This window comes from Rattus norvegicus, chromosome 16, assembly GCF_036323735.1.
Source record: "Rattus norvegicus strain BN/NHsdMcwi chromosome 16, GRCr8, whole genome shotgun sequence".
NCBI lineage: Eukaryota > Metazoa > Chordata > Mammalia > Rodentia > Muridae > Rattus > Rattus norvegicus.
The window spans coordinates 89,540,156-89,555,221 of record NC_086034.1 but is presented as its reverse complement, the minus strand read 5'-3'; positions in this window follow the sequence as shown (position 1 = coordinate 89,555,221).

The following is a 15,066-nucleotide window of genomic DNA, read 5'->3' as shown; positions in this document are numbered from 1 at the left end:
CAGCAGCAGACCTTACACATTACTGGGTCTTTCCCTTGACATTGGCCCCATTCACATTTTGATTGTGCAGATGGCAAGTATGCTGCATTAAGTCATGTGGTTAGTGATCATATGAGCATCTAGCAGATAGCACTAAATACAGAATACCTAACTTGTGGTTTTGATTTTATCTTTTAAAAACACACGTGCAATTTCTTCATTCATTTTTATAAATATCCATTTACATGCATTTTAAACTCATTTTATCCATATTGATCTAGGAGGCAAACAATCCTAAGCATTTTAATGAACTTATCATCTTAATGTTTTGAGCAGTGAAAAGGGGACCTTGCTTACTGTTACCAGGTGGGCTTATTTAACATTAAACATCTGGAAAAAAACATAAATGTATGATTTTAAGTGAGAGTTCTAGCAAGAGTTTGCCTATGGAATACCACCATATTTTCAGAAGTAAGTAACTAAAGAACTAGGGTCTGATGTAGAGATGTGATGGGTGTTAGGAGTTGAGCACTAAACAGCATGTGACCTTTAGACATCATCCCTTTGAGTCAGGGAGATCATTATACAGATAGGCAGCTGGATAGAATCTGTATTTTATTAAGAAAGTTCTGGCAGTTGCATGTAGGGCATAAAAAGCAATAGATTTTATCTGGGGAAAACCCTTGGCAAGTAATTGAAGCAGTTCTTGTGAGATGATAATCACCTGGCCTGGGTGACAGCTCTGGGGTAAAATTGGGGTAGGAACTGAGACCCAGTGTAAGTCAGCAATCTCTGGAATGTATTAGTGGAGTCTCACAGACCAAGGCAAATGTCAGAATTAGGAAGACTTATACAAAAACAGTTCACACAAGTAGGAGAATACATGGAATATTGAGATAAGGGACAATGTAAAAGACATCAGAGAGCAGGGCAAGAAATCTGTGGAAGTGAAAAACATACTGATTGGGCTGTGAAAGGCACAGAGTAGAGACTTTAGCTTAATGGGCATTACTTGGGATTAAAACGAAGAAAGGCTACAGACAAAAACACTAGAGTTAAGGACTGAAGCAATAACTTTTAAATGAGAAAGAACTAAAATTTACTTTAGCCCCTTTCCTCTACTCATTAATTATGTTTCTTAATATTTATGGAAGAAATACAAAGAAAGTATTCTAATTCTTTAATTTAGTATCATAACTTCTAATGGAGATAATTTGTAATATCAACAGAAAAGCTTTGCCTTCATATTTTAAGTTATATCAGAAATATCTGCCTTATTTGGAAACTGTCTGAATACTAGACATTTTCCTAAGGGTTCTACATATGTTGATTCCTTTATATAGCACAATAATTAATCACCAAATACTGTCCAAATGTTTCTGTTTTAGATATGATGGATCCAGTGATCAAGCTCTTAATCTCAAGCAACAGAATGTTTATCAAAGTGTACAGGTTGAAACCCAGTGTTCTGGCTCCAAAATCTATTCTTCCCATAATAGCTGCCACATGTCTATTAAGATCCATCTTAAGAATTTATTTGACTGATAAAAGAGATACAAAATTATCTACAGAGTTTTAGATTTCAAAGCTGGGAGCTTCAGTGGCCCCTGCATTTAATCTCATCCATCTAGTCCTAATACACTGATCAAACACACACATATTAATAACTGGCAGTGAAAGAGAGTTCACTATATATATATATATATATATGTATGTATGTATACATATGTGTATATATACATATATATACATATATACATATATATGTATACACACATACACACACACACACACACACACACACACACACACACACATATATATATATATATATATATATATATATATATATATATATATATTGGGTCTGGTGGTCATTACATCAGTCTGTGGTACTGACATGAGTTTAGGATTAAATAGAAGACAAGAGGTATGCATAAACAGTACTTGTCATGATACTTTTCTAAACCACCACTGAGCTATTATTGCCTGTTTTCCAATCTCTCCTTAAGGTAGTCTGCCAATGTTGCCAAAACAATGTAAAATCTTTTCCTATAAGTGAAACTATGGAATTGATGGGGAAAGTTTAATTCCTTAGGGTTCATTGCACTAATGGTCTGATATTTGAAGATAGGAATATAAGTGATTATTAAGAACATCTCTTCTTCTTAGTTGGGGCACGAACAAGGAGATCTGACATTATCCCCATGGAATTTACACATGGTTATACTTGACTTTCTCTTTCAGTAGAGCATTGACTCAGTCTAATTATCCATTAAAGACATTTTCTGTCCACTTTACAGCTGAAAGATCAATAGGAAGCATTTACTCTAATGTTCTTCTAACCCCCCACCTCCACAGCTCTTGTTCTGTTTTCTGAATTAGTTTTCAAATAATTTTACCTTAATGCTTAGCTGTTCCCATCCAATTCAATGTGACGCTAAAAAAAAAAAAAAAACAAGCTTCACATTTATGTAAATATGGACCTTGATTCCTGCTCAGAAACTAAGCAAAGCTCTACTGAGATCAGGTGCTTTCCCAACTGCTTTAGACCTAAAATACATAACAGGTCACATTCTTGATATGAAGGACCAGACTTTCAGTAATTGTGTTCTCTCTCCTATACTACTAGACAAATGACAGAAATTCAAAAGGAAGAAGTGATATTGTAAATAAAAAAGGCTTAAAATACCTAAATCATACTGAAATGGAAATCAACAATACCACCAATGATAATGAAATCTAGACTAGTGAATGAGCAAGTGAGATTTTTTTTTTGTATCTATTTTTTTTTTTTATTAACTTGAGTATTTCTTATATACATTTCGAGTGTTATTCCCTTTCCCGGTTTCCGGGCAAACATCCCCCTCCCCCCTCCCCTTCCTTATGGGTGTTCCCCTCCCAACCCTCCCCCCATTGCCGCCCTCCCCCCATAGACTAGTTCACTGTGGGTTCAGTCTTAGCAGGACCCAGGGCTTCCCCTTCCACTGGTGCTCTTACTAGGATATTCATTGCTACCTATGGGGTCAGAGTCCAGGGTCAGTCCATGTATAGTCTTTAGGTAGTGGCTTAGTCCCTGGAAGCCCTGGTTGCTTGGCATTGCTGTACTTTTGGGGTCTCGAGCCCCTTCAAGCTCTTCCAGTTCTTTCTCTGATTCCTTCAATAGGGGACCTATTCTCAGTTCAGTGGTTTGCTGCTGGCATTCGCCTCTATATTTGCTGTATTCTGGCTGTGTCTCTCAGGAGAGATCTACATCCGGCTCCTGTCGGTCTGCACTTCTTTGCTTCATCCATCTTGTCTAATTGGGTGGCTGTATATGTATGGGCCACATGTGGGGCAGGCTCTGAATGGGTGTTCCTTCAGTCTCTGTTTTAATCTTTGCCTCTCCCTTCCCTGCCAAGGGTATTCTTTTTCCTCATTTAAAGAAGGAGTGAAGCATTCACATTTTGATCATCCGTCTTGAGTTTCGTTTGTTCTAGGGATCTAGGGTAATTCAAGCATTTGGGCTAATAGCCACTTATCAATGAGTGCATACCATGTATGTCTTTCTGTGATTGGGTTAGCTCACTCAGGATGATATTTTCCAGTTCCAACCATTTGCCTACGAATTTCATAAACTCGTTGTTTTTGATAGCTGAGTAGTATTCCATTGTGTAGATGTACCACATTTTCTGTATCCATTCCTCTGTTGAAGGGCATCTGGGTTCTTTCCAGCTTCTGGCTATTATAAATAAGGCTGCGATGAACATAGTGGAGCACGTGTCTCTTTTATATGTTGAGGCATCTTTTGGGTATATGCCCAAGAGAGGTATAGCTGGATCATCAGGCAGTTCAATGTCCAATTTTCTGAGGAACCTCCAGACTGATTTCCAGAATGGTTTTACCAGTCTGCAATCCCACCAACAATGGAGGAGTGTTCCTCTTTCTCCACATCCTCGCCAGCATCTGCTGTCACCTGAGTTTTTGATCTTAGCCAATCGCACTGGTGTGAGGTGAAATCTCAGGGTTGTTTTGATTTGCATTTCCCTTATGACTAAAGATGTTGAACATTTCTTTAGGTGTTTCTCAGCCATTCGGCATTCCTCAGCTGTGAATTCTTTGTTTAGCTCTGAACCCCATTTTTTAATAGGGTTATTTGTTTCCCTGCGGTCTAACTTCTTGAGTTCTTTGTATATTTTGGAAATAAGGCCTCTATCTGTTGTAGGATTGGTAAAGATCTTTTCCCAATCTGTTGGTTGCCGTTTTGTCCTAACCACAGTGTCCTTTGCCTTACAGAAGCTTTGCAGTTTTATGAGATCCCATTTGTCGATTCTTGATCTTAGAGCATAAGCCATTGGTGTTTTGTTCAGGAAATTTTTTCCAGTGCCCATGTGTTCCAGATGCTTCCCTAGTTTTTCTTCTATTAGTTTGAGTGTGTCTGGTTTGATGTGGAGGTCCTTGATCCACTTGGACTTAAGCTTTGTACAGGGTGATAAGGATGGATCGATCTGCATTCTTCTACATGTTGCCCTCCAGTTGAACCAGCACCATTTGCTGAAAATACTATCTTTTTTCCATTGGATGGTTTTGGCTCCTTTGTCAAAAATCAAGTGACCATAGGTGTGTGGGTTCATTTCTGGGTCTTCAATTCTATTCCATTGGTCTATCTGTCTGTCTCTGTACCAATACCATGCAGTTTTTATCACTATTGCTCTGTAATACTGCTTGAGTTCAGGGATAGTGATTCCCCCTGAAGTCCTTTTATTGTTGAGGATAGCTTTAGCTATCCTGGGTTTTGTGTTATTCCAGATGAATTTGCAAATTGTTCTGTCTAACTCTTTGAAGAATTGGATTGGTATTTTGATGGGGATTGCATTGAATCTGTAGATTGCTTTTGGTAAGATGGCCATTTTTACCATATTAATCCTTCAATCCATGAGCATGGGAGATCTTTCCATCTTCTGAGGTCTTCTTCAATTTCTTTCCTCAGTGTCTTGAAGTTCTTATTGTACAGATCTTTTACTTGCTTGGTTAAAGTCACACCGAGGTACTTTATATTATTTGGGTCTATTATGAAGGGTGTCGTTTCCCTAATTTCTTTCTCGGCTTGTTTCTCTTTTGTATAGAGGAAGGCAACTGATTTATTTGAGTTAATTTTATACCCAGCCACTTTGCTGAAGTTGTTTATCAGCTTTAGTAGTTCTCTGGTGGAACTTTTGGGATCACTTAAATATACTATCATGTCATCTGCAAATAGTGATATTTTGACCTCTTCTTTTCCGATCTGTATCCCTTTGATCTCCTTTTGTTGTCTGATTGCTCTGGCTAGAACTTCAAGAACTATATTGAATAAGTAGGGAGAGAGTGGGCAGCCTTGTCTAGTCCCTGATTTTAGTGGGATTGCTTCAAGTTTCTCTCCATTTAGTTTAATGTTAGCAACTGGTTTGCTGTATATGGCTTTTACTATGTTTAGGTATGGGCCTTGAATTCCTATTCTTTCCAGGACTTTTATCATGAAGGGGTGTTGAATTTTGTCAAATGCTTTCTCAGCATCTAATGAAATGATCATGTGGTTCTGTTCTTTCAGTTTGTTTATATAATGGATCACGTTGATGGTTTTCCATATATTAAACCATCCCTGCATGCCTGGGATGAAGCCTACTTGATCATGGTGGATGATTGTTTTGATGTGCTCTTGAATTCGGTTTGCCAGAATTTTATTGAGTATTTTTGCGTCGATATTCATAAGGGAAATTGGTCTGAAGTTCTCTTTCTTTGTTGTGTCTTTGTGTGGTTTAGGTATAAGAGTAATTGTGGCTTCATAGAAGGAATTCGGTAGGGCTCCATCTGTTTCAATTTTGTGGAATAGTTTGGATAATATTGGTATGAGGTCTTCTATGAAGGTTTGATAGAATTCTGCACTAAACCCGTCTGGACCTGGGCTCTTTTTGGTTGGGAGACCTTTAATGACTGCTTCTATTTCCTTAGGAGTTATGGGGTTGTTTAACTGGTTTATCTGTTCCTGATTTAACTTCGATACCTGGTATCTGTCTAGGAAATTGTCCATTTCCTGAAGATTTTCAAATTTTGTTGAATATAGGTTTTTATAGTAAGATCTGATGATTTTTTGAATTTCCTCCGAATCTGTAGTTATGTCTCCCTTTTCATTTCTGATTTTGTTAATTTGGACACACTCTCTGTGTCCTCTCGTTAGTCTGGCTAAGGGTTTATCTATCTTGTTGATTTTCTCAAAGAACCAACTTTTGGTTCTGTTGATTCTTTCTATGGTCGTTTTTGTTTCTACTTGGTTGATTTCAGCTCTGAGTTTGATTATTTCCTGCCTTCTACTCCTCCTGGGTGTATTTGCTTCTTTTTGTTCTAGAGCTTTTAGGTGTGCTGTCAAGCTGCTGACATATGCTCTTTCCTGTTTCTTTCTGCAGGCACTCAGCGCTATGAGTTTTCCTCTTAGCACAGCTTTCATTGTGTCCCATAAGTTTGAGTATGTTGTATCTTCATTTTCATTAAATTCTAAAAAGTTTTTAATTTCTTTCTTTATTTCTTCCTTGACCAGGTTATCATTGAGTAGAGCATTGTTCAATTTCCACGTATATGTGGGCATTCTTCCCTTATTGTTATTGAAGACCAGTTTTAGGCCGTGGTGGTCCAATAGCACGCATGGGATTATTTCTATCTTTCTGTACCTGTTGAGGCCCGTTTTTTGACCAATTATATGGTCAATTTTGGAGAAAGTACCATGAGGAGCTGAGAAGAAGGTATATCCTTTTGCTTTAGGATAGAATGTTCTATAAATATCCGTTAAGTCCATTTGGCTCATGACTTCTCTTAGTCTGTCTACATCACTGTTTAATTTCTGTTTCCATGATCTGTCCATTGATGAGAGTGGGGTGTTGAAATCTCCCACTATTATTGTGTGAGGTGCAATGTGTGTTTTGAGCTTTAGTAAGGTTTCTTTTACATATGTAGGTGCCCTTGTATTTGGGGCATAGATATTTAGGATTGAGAGTTCATCTTGGTTGATTTTTCCTTTGATGAATATGAAGTGTCCTTCCTTATCTTTTTTGATGACTTTTACTTGGAAATTGATTTTATTTGATATTAGAATGGCTACTCCAGCTTGCTTCTTCTGACCATTTGCTTGGAAAGTTGTTTTCCAGCCTTTCACTCTGAGGTAGTGTCTGTCTTTGTCTCTGAGGTGTGTTTCCTGTAGGCAGCAGAATGCAGGGTCCTCGTTGCGTATCCAGTTTGTTAATCTATGTCTTTTTATTGGGGAGTTGAGGCCATTGATATTGAGAGATATTAAGGAATAGTGATTATTGCTTCCCGTTATATTCATATTTGATGTGAGGTCATGTTTGTGTGCTTTTGTTCTCTTTGTTTTGTTGCCAAGACAATTAGTTTCTTGCTTCTTCTAGGGTATAGCTTGCCTCCTTATGTTGGGCTTTACCATTTATTATCCTTTGTAGTGCTGGATTTGTAGAAAGATATTGTGTAAATTTGGTTTTGTCATGGAATATCTTGGTTTCTCCATCAATGTTAATTGAGAGTTTTGCTGGATGCAGTAATCTGGGCTGGCATTTGTGTTCTCTTAGGGTCTGTATAACATCAGTCCAGGATCTTCTGGCCTTCATAGTTTCTGGCGAGAAGTCTGGTGTGATTCTGATAGGTCTCCCTTTATATGTTACTTGACCTTTTTCCCTTACTGCTTTTAATATTCTTTCTTTATTTTGTGCGTTTGGTGTTTTGACAATTATGTGACGGGAGGTGTTTCTTTTCTGGTCCAATCTATTTGGAGTTCTGTAGGCTTCCTGTATGTCTATGGGTATCTCTTTTTTTAGGTTAGGGAAGTTTTCTTCTATGATTTTGTTGAAGATATTTACTGGTCCTTTGAGCTGGGAGTCTTCACTCTCTTCTATACCTATTATCCTTAGGTTTGATCTTCTCATTGAGTCCTGGATTTCCTGTATGTTTTGGACCAGTAGCTTTTTCCGCTTTACATTATCTTTGACAGTTGAGTCAATGATTTCTATGGAATCTTCTGCTCCTGAGATTCTCTCTTCCATCTCTTGTATTCTGTTGGTGAAGCTTGTATCTACAGCTCCTTGTCTCTTCTTTTGGTTTTCTATATCCAGGGTTGTTTCCATGTGTTCTTTCTTGATTGCTTCTATTTCCATTTTTAATTCCTTCAACTGTTTGATTGTGTTTTCCTGGAATTCTTTCAGGGATTTTTGCGATTCCTCTCTGTAGGCTTTTACTTGTTTATTAATGTTTTCCTGTGCTTCCCTAAGTGTGTTCAGGTCTTTCCTGAAGTCCTCCAGCATCATGATCAAATATGATTTTGAAACTAGATCTTGCTTTTCTGGTGTGTTTGGATATTCCATGTTTGTTTTGGTGGGAGAATTGGGCTCCGATGATGGCATGTAGTCTTGGTTTCTGTTGCTTGGGTTCCTGCGCTTGCCTCTCGCCATCAGATTATCTCTAGTGTTACTTTGTTCTGCTATTTCTGACAGTGGCTAGACTGTCCTATAAGCCTGTGTGTCAGGAGTGCTGTAGACCTGTTTTCCTCTCTTTCAGTCAGTTATGGGGACAGAGTGTTCTGCTTTCGGGCGTGTAGTTTTTCCTCTCTACAGGTCTTCAGCTGTTCCTGTGGGCCTGTGTCTTGAGTTCACCAGGCAGCTTTCTTGCAGCAGAAAATTTGGTCTTACCTGTGGTCCCGAGGCTCAGGTTTGCTCGTGGGGTGCTTTCCAGGGGCTCTCTGCAGAGGCAGCAACCAGGAAGACCTGTGCCGCCCCTTCCGGGAGCTTCAGTGCACCAGGGTTCCAGATGGTCTTTGGCTTTTTCCTCTGGCGTCCGAGATGTGTGTGCAGGGAGCAGTCTCTTCTGGTTTCCCAGGCCTGTCTGCCTCTCTGAAGGTTTAGCTCTCCCTCCCACGGGATTTGGGTGCAGAGAACTGTTTATCCGGTCTGTTTCCTTCAGGGTCCGGCGGTGTCTTCGGCAGGGGTCCTGCCGCTCCTGGGCCCTCCCCCACGGGAGCCCAGAGGCCTTCTACAGTTTCCTCTTGGGCCAGGGATGTGGGCAGTGGTGAGCAGTGTTGGTGGTCTCTTCCGCTCTGCAGCCTCAGGAGTGCCCACCTGACCAGGCGGTTGGGTCTCTCTCTCACCGGGTCTGGGAGCAGAGAGCTGCTGCGGGCCGGGATCCGCGGGTGTGGGACTTCCGGTAAACACAGAACGTGCCCGGTTCTAGAGAAATTCTGCTTCCGTGTGTCCCAAGCTCACCAGGCAGCTTTCTTGCAGCAGAAAATTTGGTCTTACCTGTGGTCCCGAGGCTCAAGTTCGCTCGTGGGGTGCTGCCCAGGGGCTCTCTGCAGCGGCAGCAACCAGGAAGACCTGTGCCGCCCCTTCCGGGAGCTTCAGTGCACCAGGGTTCCAGATGATCTTTGGCTTTTTCCTCTGGCGTCCGAGATGTGTGTGCAGGGAGCAGTCTCTTCTGGTTTCCCAGGCCTGTCTGCCTCTCTGAAGGTTTAGCTCTCCCTCCCACGGGATTTGGGTGCAGAGAACTGTTTATCCGGTCTGTTTCCTTCAGGGTCCGGCGGTGTCTGTGGCAGGGGTCCTGCCGCTCCTGGGCCCTCCCCCACGGGAGCCCAGAGGCCTTATACAGTTTCCTCTTGGGCCAGGGATGTGGGCAGGGGTGAGCAGTGTTGGTGGTCTCTTCCGCTCTGCAGCCTCAGGAGTGCCCACCTGACCAGGCGGTTGGGTCTCTCTCTCACCGGGTCTGGGAGCAGAGAGCTGCTGCAAGTGAGATTTTTAAGAACATAAATTTCCTTTGAAGACAATCCTGTTGAATGGAAACAAAATGGTACTTTGTATCTACATTAGGGCATGTATGTCATACCTACCGTAATCTAGGACTTTCTAGACTCTTCTAGTACTTACTCAATCTTCATAAAAGCCACAGAGGAAGTTCTGTAGTATCTTCTTCACTTTACAGAGAGATCAAATAGTCTGTCAATGACACCATAAACACTAAGAGTAGGATTTAATCATTCCACAACCTTAGGCTTTATCAGAGATGTAACACATAGCTTTGATTATTGGTTTCATCTACAATTGAGTAATTGTAATTCTGCTGAGTGCATGAATCTTCTGATCCCTTTGAAATGGCTTATCTCTCTTGCTACATAATGCATCATCAACACTAGTAATTGACTTTTGAGCCCTTTTCTTTCTTCTTGATGGTTGTATCTCAGTAATTGGATGATAACTGATACAATGTGTTTCTTTAGTTTTACAGAATCCAGAATACTTGATCACCTTTAGATAACACTGGAAAGTATAACAACTTCTTTATTCTCTCATGAAGGATTTGGAGGGGAACACCCATAGAGAAGGGGAGGGGGAGTTAGGGGGATGTTGGTATGGAAACCAGGAAAGGCAATAACATTTGAAATGTAAATAAGAAATACCCAATTTAATAAAGATGGAAAATAAAATAAATAAATAAAGGTAATATTTAAAAACTATCATTATATCTTACTGTAAAACATGACATTTTGACTACTAGATCGAAACAGATGGCAAACGCTTCATGATATAGAAATAGGCAAAGATTTCTTGAACAGTACACAGACACCAATAGCTCGGTACATAGTAGCAACAAATGATAATGTCATTTTATGACAGCAAAGGTCTGCTCAGCAAAGAACGCAGTTATTAGAAAGGATATATCCTTTAGAATGAAAGAAAACATTTTTCATCTATTCATTTTAAATAGAATAACTATTTGGAATATATGAGGAGCTCAAAAATCTTTTACACCAAAAGAAAGTACAAAAAACCTTTGTAGGCAAATTGAACTGACACATCTCTTAAGAATAAATGGCCCATGATATTTATTTCGGGAAACTACAAATTAAAAGTACACTGAGACCCAATCTAATCTTCTTATGAATGGCCCAGGACTTCGAATCTGTACCAATCTTGTAAAGAACCAGAATTCAGTTCCCAGTACCTACATCATCCAGATCACAATTGTCTATGACCAAAGTCTAGTGTGATGTATAGCTCCCAAAATTCACCTTGCACAAAGCACATATTTAGTAAAAAAAAGAAATAATAAAAATAGAAGGGCTAGGCAGAGGGACCTTGGATGAAAGAGTCTGGGAGGGGGTTCTGGAGAGAGACAGTGTTTGGGATGTAAACAAACAAAGAAAGAAATGGAATCCAAATACACTGAATGTAAGCCAGTATAATGATAAGGGAAGCCAAGTTAGAAGTTTCCCCCAAAATTAAAAGGATTATAATATGTTTAAGTTGTAGCCTGTTTCAATAGATTACGAAGTGAGTGAAAGTCAGTAAACAAAAGCCATGCCTGCATACAAGTGTTCATTGTGCTTAGAACAGGTGAGTAATGGGGTCAGCCCAGGTGCCTGTCAGTTTTTAAACAAAGACAATGAGGTATTGGATATTACAGAGCTGTAGAGAATACAGAAATATGACAGTTATAAGACAATGAATCAAGACAAAGATCATAATGTTAAGTGAAATAAGCCAGGCTTGAAAGCAGAGTGGAGAGTATTGGAGAAGAGGAAGGAGGCTAGGTTTTATCAGAAGGATGTAGTGATCAAATACATCTCAGAGATGCTGGAGATTGTCATACTAAAATCTGTAGCTCTGTGTTTAGTATGTGAACATAAAAATCTTTCATTCAAATATGTACTTTATAAGGGAAAGTTGTAAAGTGTAGCCATAAATTTATCAAACATTGAAGTCAGTGAACTCTATTTAAGATGTAGTTTCTGATTTTTTTTAGTTTTATTTGGGTTTATTGCTGTTTTGATGTTGTCTTGTGATAGAGTCATATTACAGGATTCATTTGTGGTTTTATTTTGTGCTTTTTGTTTTGTTTTTGAGATAGTTTTTTTTCTTTTGTTAGGCAGGTCTGATATCTCTGCATATTAACTTGAACTGTTGTCTACTAGGACTATTTTTATAAGAAATGATTAATCAAGCCTGGACTTCTCTTAGATTGTACAAACCCTGTAACATTATCTAACTGCAGAGCTATGAGGTCCTATGCCCTCTCACTTGTCTCAAACATTTTATGTTTAACTCTCTGGAGTATTTAATTGATTTTTGTTTATTTTATTTTATAAATAGATATAGAGGTAGAGACAGATGTTCGCTCACACACAGTCCTGTCCTCTACAGGATAACAAATGAAAATACCATTTGTTATTTTTGAAGCATAGAATTCAATTTAATCATGAATAGCAAACATCCTGATTGTGTTCTGAACCCAGAGTAGGCATCACGTAGACCCTACTGATCTTTGCTACCCAGCCATCCTAGGATTGGTCAAAGTTTTCTGAGGCCCTTCTTCATATCTTTAACTTGTCCCTGCCCCACAAAATAGCATGAGCATCTCACATGTTGGTGAATGAGTTAATGGAACACAAACAAAAAACATCCAGGGAAAATTACACTGAGAACAAAGGGTAAAACACAGGGAGCCCAGAATCCCAGGTAGGAGACCATTTCCTCCATTACACAGTTTTTAGGTAACAACAGAGACGTAGGGAAGAAATATTGCCCTGTGAGAATATAAAGTATTATACTCTAAATAACATTTGCATAGCTTAGTCAGCCACTGGATGTTTTCTGCTCTGGATGTTTTGTTGGAAGAGTGCCATTCAAGACTTTTGTACTCGAGGTGGAAAGGAGAAGCCTTCATTAATGCTCTTTGGAAATGGATAAAATTGTAAAAAAAATACAAAACTAAAGCAGCAGATTGTATTATCCTTTCAGGAGGTCTACCACCATGACAGCTTCTACATGTTTTCTTGCAGCTACCACAATTCTGAGTGCTTAAAAATCAGAAGCAATCTAATAATGATAAATTCAAATAATGATGTCTAATAATTTAGTTGAATGTTGTATAAAGGAAAATTTGTTTTATAAACAACTAGTTCTCCTAAGTAGAAACACAATACATATGCACAGAAATATGCACATACACACATATCTATATGCATATATAATTACATGTATACATACATAGCTAATCTATAAGCACATGTGTATACATATATCCTGGACACTCCCTTTAACACACATATGTATCCAAATAATTGTATATGCATGTATGTGTGTTTACGAAAGGATAATAATAACCATAGCGCATGTGTTGTATATGCATATATATGTGTATTGATACATATTCATAATTATTACACATTTAAGTGTTCTGGGCATGTCAATCTTTAAATTTTGAGGGAAAGTAAATCCTTTGTAGAAACACAAGGAAAAAATACACAAGTGGAATATTCCATTTGGAGTTACCTAAGTTAGGTGCTGGACATCAAAGTGGGGTATTGCAGCACACCCTAAAGGCAGTGATGTGGTGCCAAGCTGGGGGAAGGCTGTTTTCCACCCACAGTTGCTATCATGTGGCAAAACCAGGCCTTACCACTCAGCAAATGTTCCAATAACAATAAACGCATGAGTAACTTACAGAAGATGGTGTATACTTTGCCTTCAGTAACAACTATGTTCTTAACCTGGAGCTTGCTCAATAATGAGACTCTGGAAAGAAACAGAAGCACTATGGATTCACATCCTTTCCCCCACCTGATGTGTTCACACATAGTTCAAAGCAGCTGGAGCACCAGAGTGAAGATGAAATACCATGAAGATTCCATCCATGTTCTTGGAAGGCCTCCACATTGCTCAAGCCATCACTCCCAATTAAGACAGAGTGCGCTGCCTTCCCATGCGAACTACAGCCTGGTAGCACAATATTTGGAATGCTTTGAAGTCCCAATTGTCTCATGGCACCTTGCCACCTAGACATATTTTCATCATAAAACAGTGTAGTAGGCTTCTAGAACCAAGGGATGGAGAATTCTCCAGTAAGAAAGGCTCTTTCTTTTCTTTTCTTTTCTTTTCTTTTCTTTTCTTTTCTTTTCTTTTCTTTTCTTTCTTTCTTTTCTTTTCTTTTCTTTTCTTTTCTTTTCTTTTCTTTCCTTTTTTTTTAAACCTTATGTGAACTGTGGAAGGCATCTACAGATTGATTCATACTTAAAATGAGGCACTCCAAAGAAACATTTGTGGTGACTTATTTTTGTCTTAGGATGACCCATAGTGTTTTCACTCCAGAAGCACATGTGGATTGATGTGTTTCTACCTGTAAATGCATGTGCTTTCCTGCATACATATGTTACCTTCTTATTGAATGATAATTAAAACTTGAAACATAATAAAAGAACAGAATTAGAAAAGGAAAGCTGTCTTGCCAACTGATTTAAAAAACTTGCAGAGAATTTACCTTTAACATGTTATATTTTCACCTAAACAGGAACTTACAAGTTACAACTTCTGTTATACTCAATATTATTGCCTGACCAGTCAAAAGATTGATTTTAAGATATTAAATATTTAACCTGTAACAGGTCACTTACTGGAAAATACAGAGCACTTAAATTTAGAAAAGAATTCAGAGCAATAGAAAGGTTTATTAGTTGTTGCTGGGGTGTGCTGTGTGAATGAGGCTCAAGTAAGATGCCTGTTTTGTTTTAGTTTCTTTAATTAGTAGGCAGTAATCAATACAGACCTTCCTAGCTAATGCAAACGTCAAGTGATGATATCCATTCCACTAATTCAGGCAGCATTTGCCTTTACAAAGTACTGAGATGGCAAGGCAAGGAGAAAACAAACCTATTGTATTTTACAATTTGTCCCCTGTATAACGCATCCACTACTTTTAATCTGTACAGAAGCTCATCTACCCTAACATACCCCCCCAAACTAAAAGAAGGTATTGCTGTAAATGTCTCATTTCCAGTGTTTGATCCTGGGCGGTCTCTTTAATTAATAATAACTGGCCAGTTATATTTGAAATGACATGAAAGGCCACTTTAAAATTTGCAGTTTGCTTCTACAAGTCCTTTCCAAATGCCAGTTGAAGCCATTGGGTTTTTCGTACAGTGTTTTGAAATGTCTGTACTTGGCTATCTACTTGAAAGGCTGCACATCACCTGTGGCCACATTACAACATTTGTGGATGCCAGGCTAAGCCTTTTGTGTAGGCTTGCAG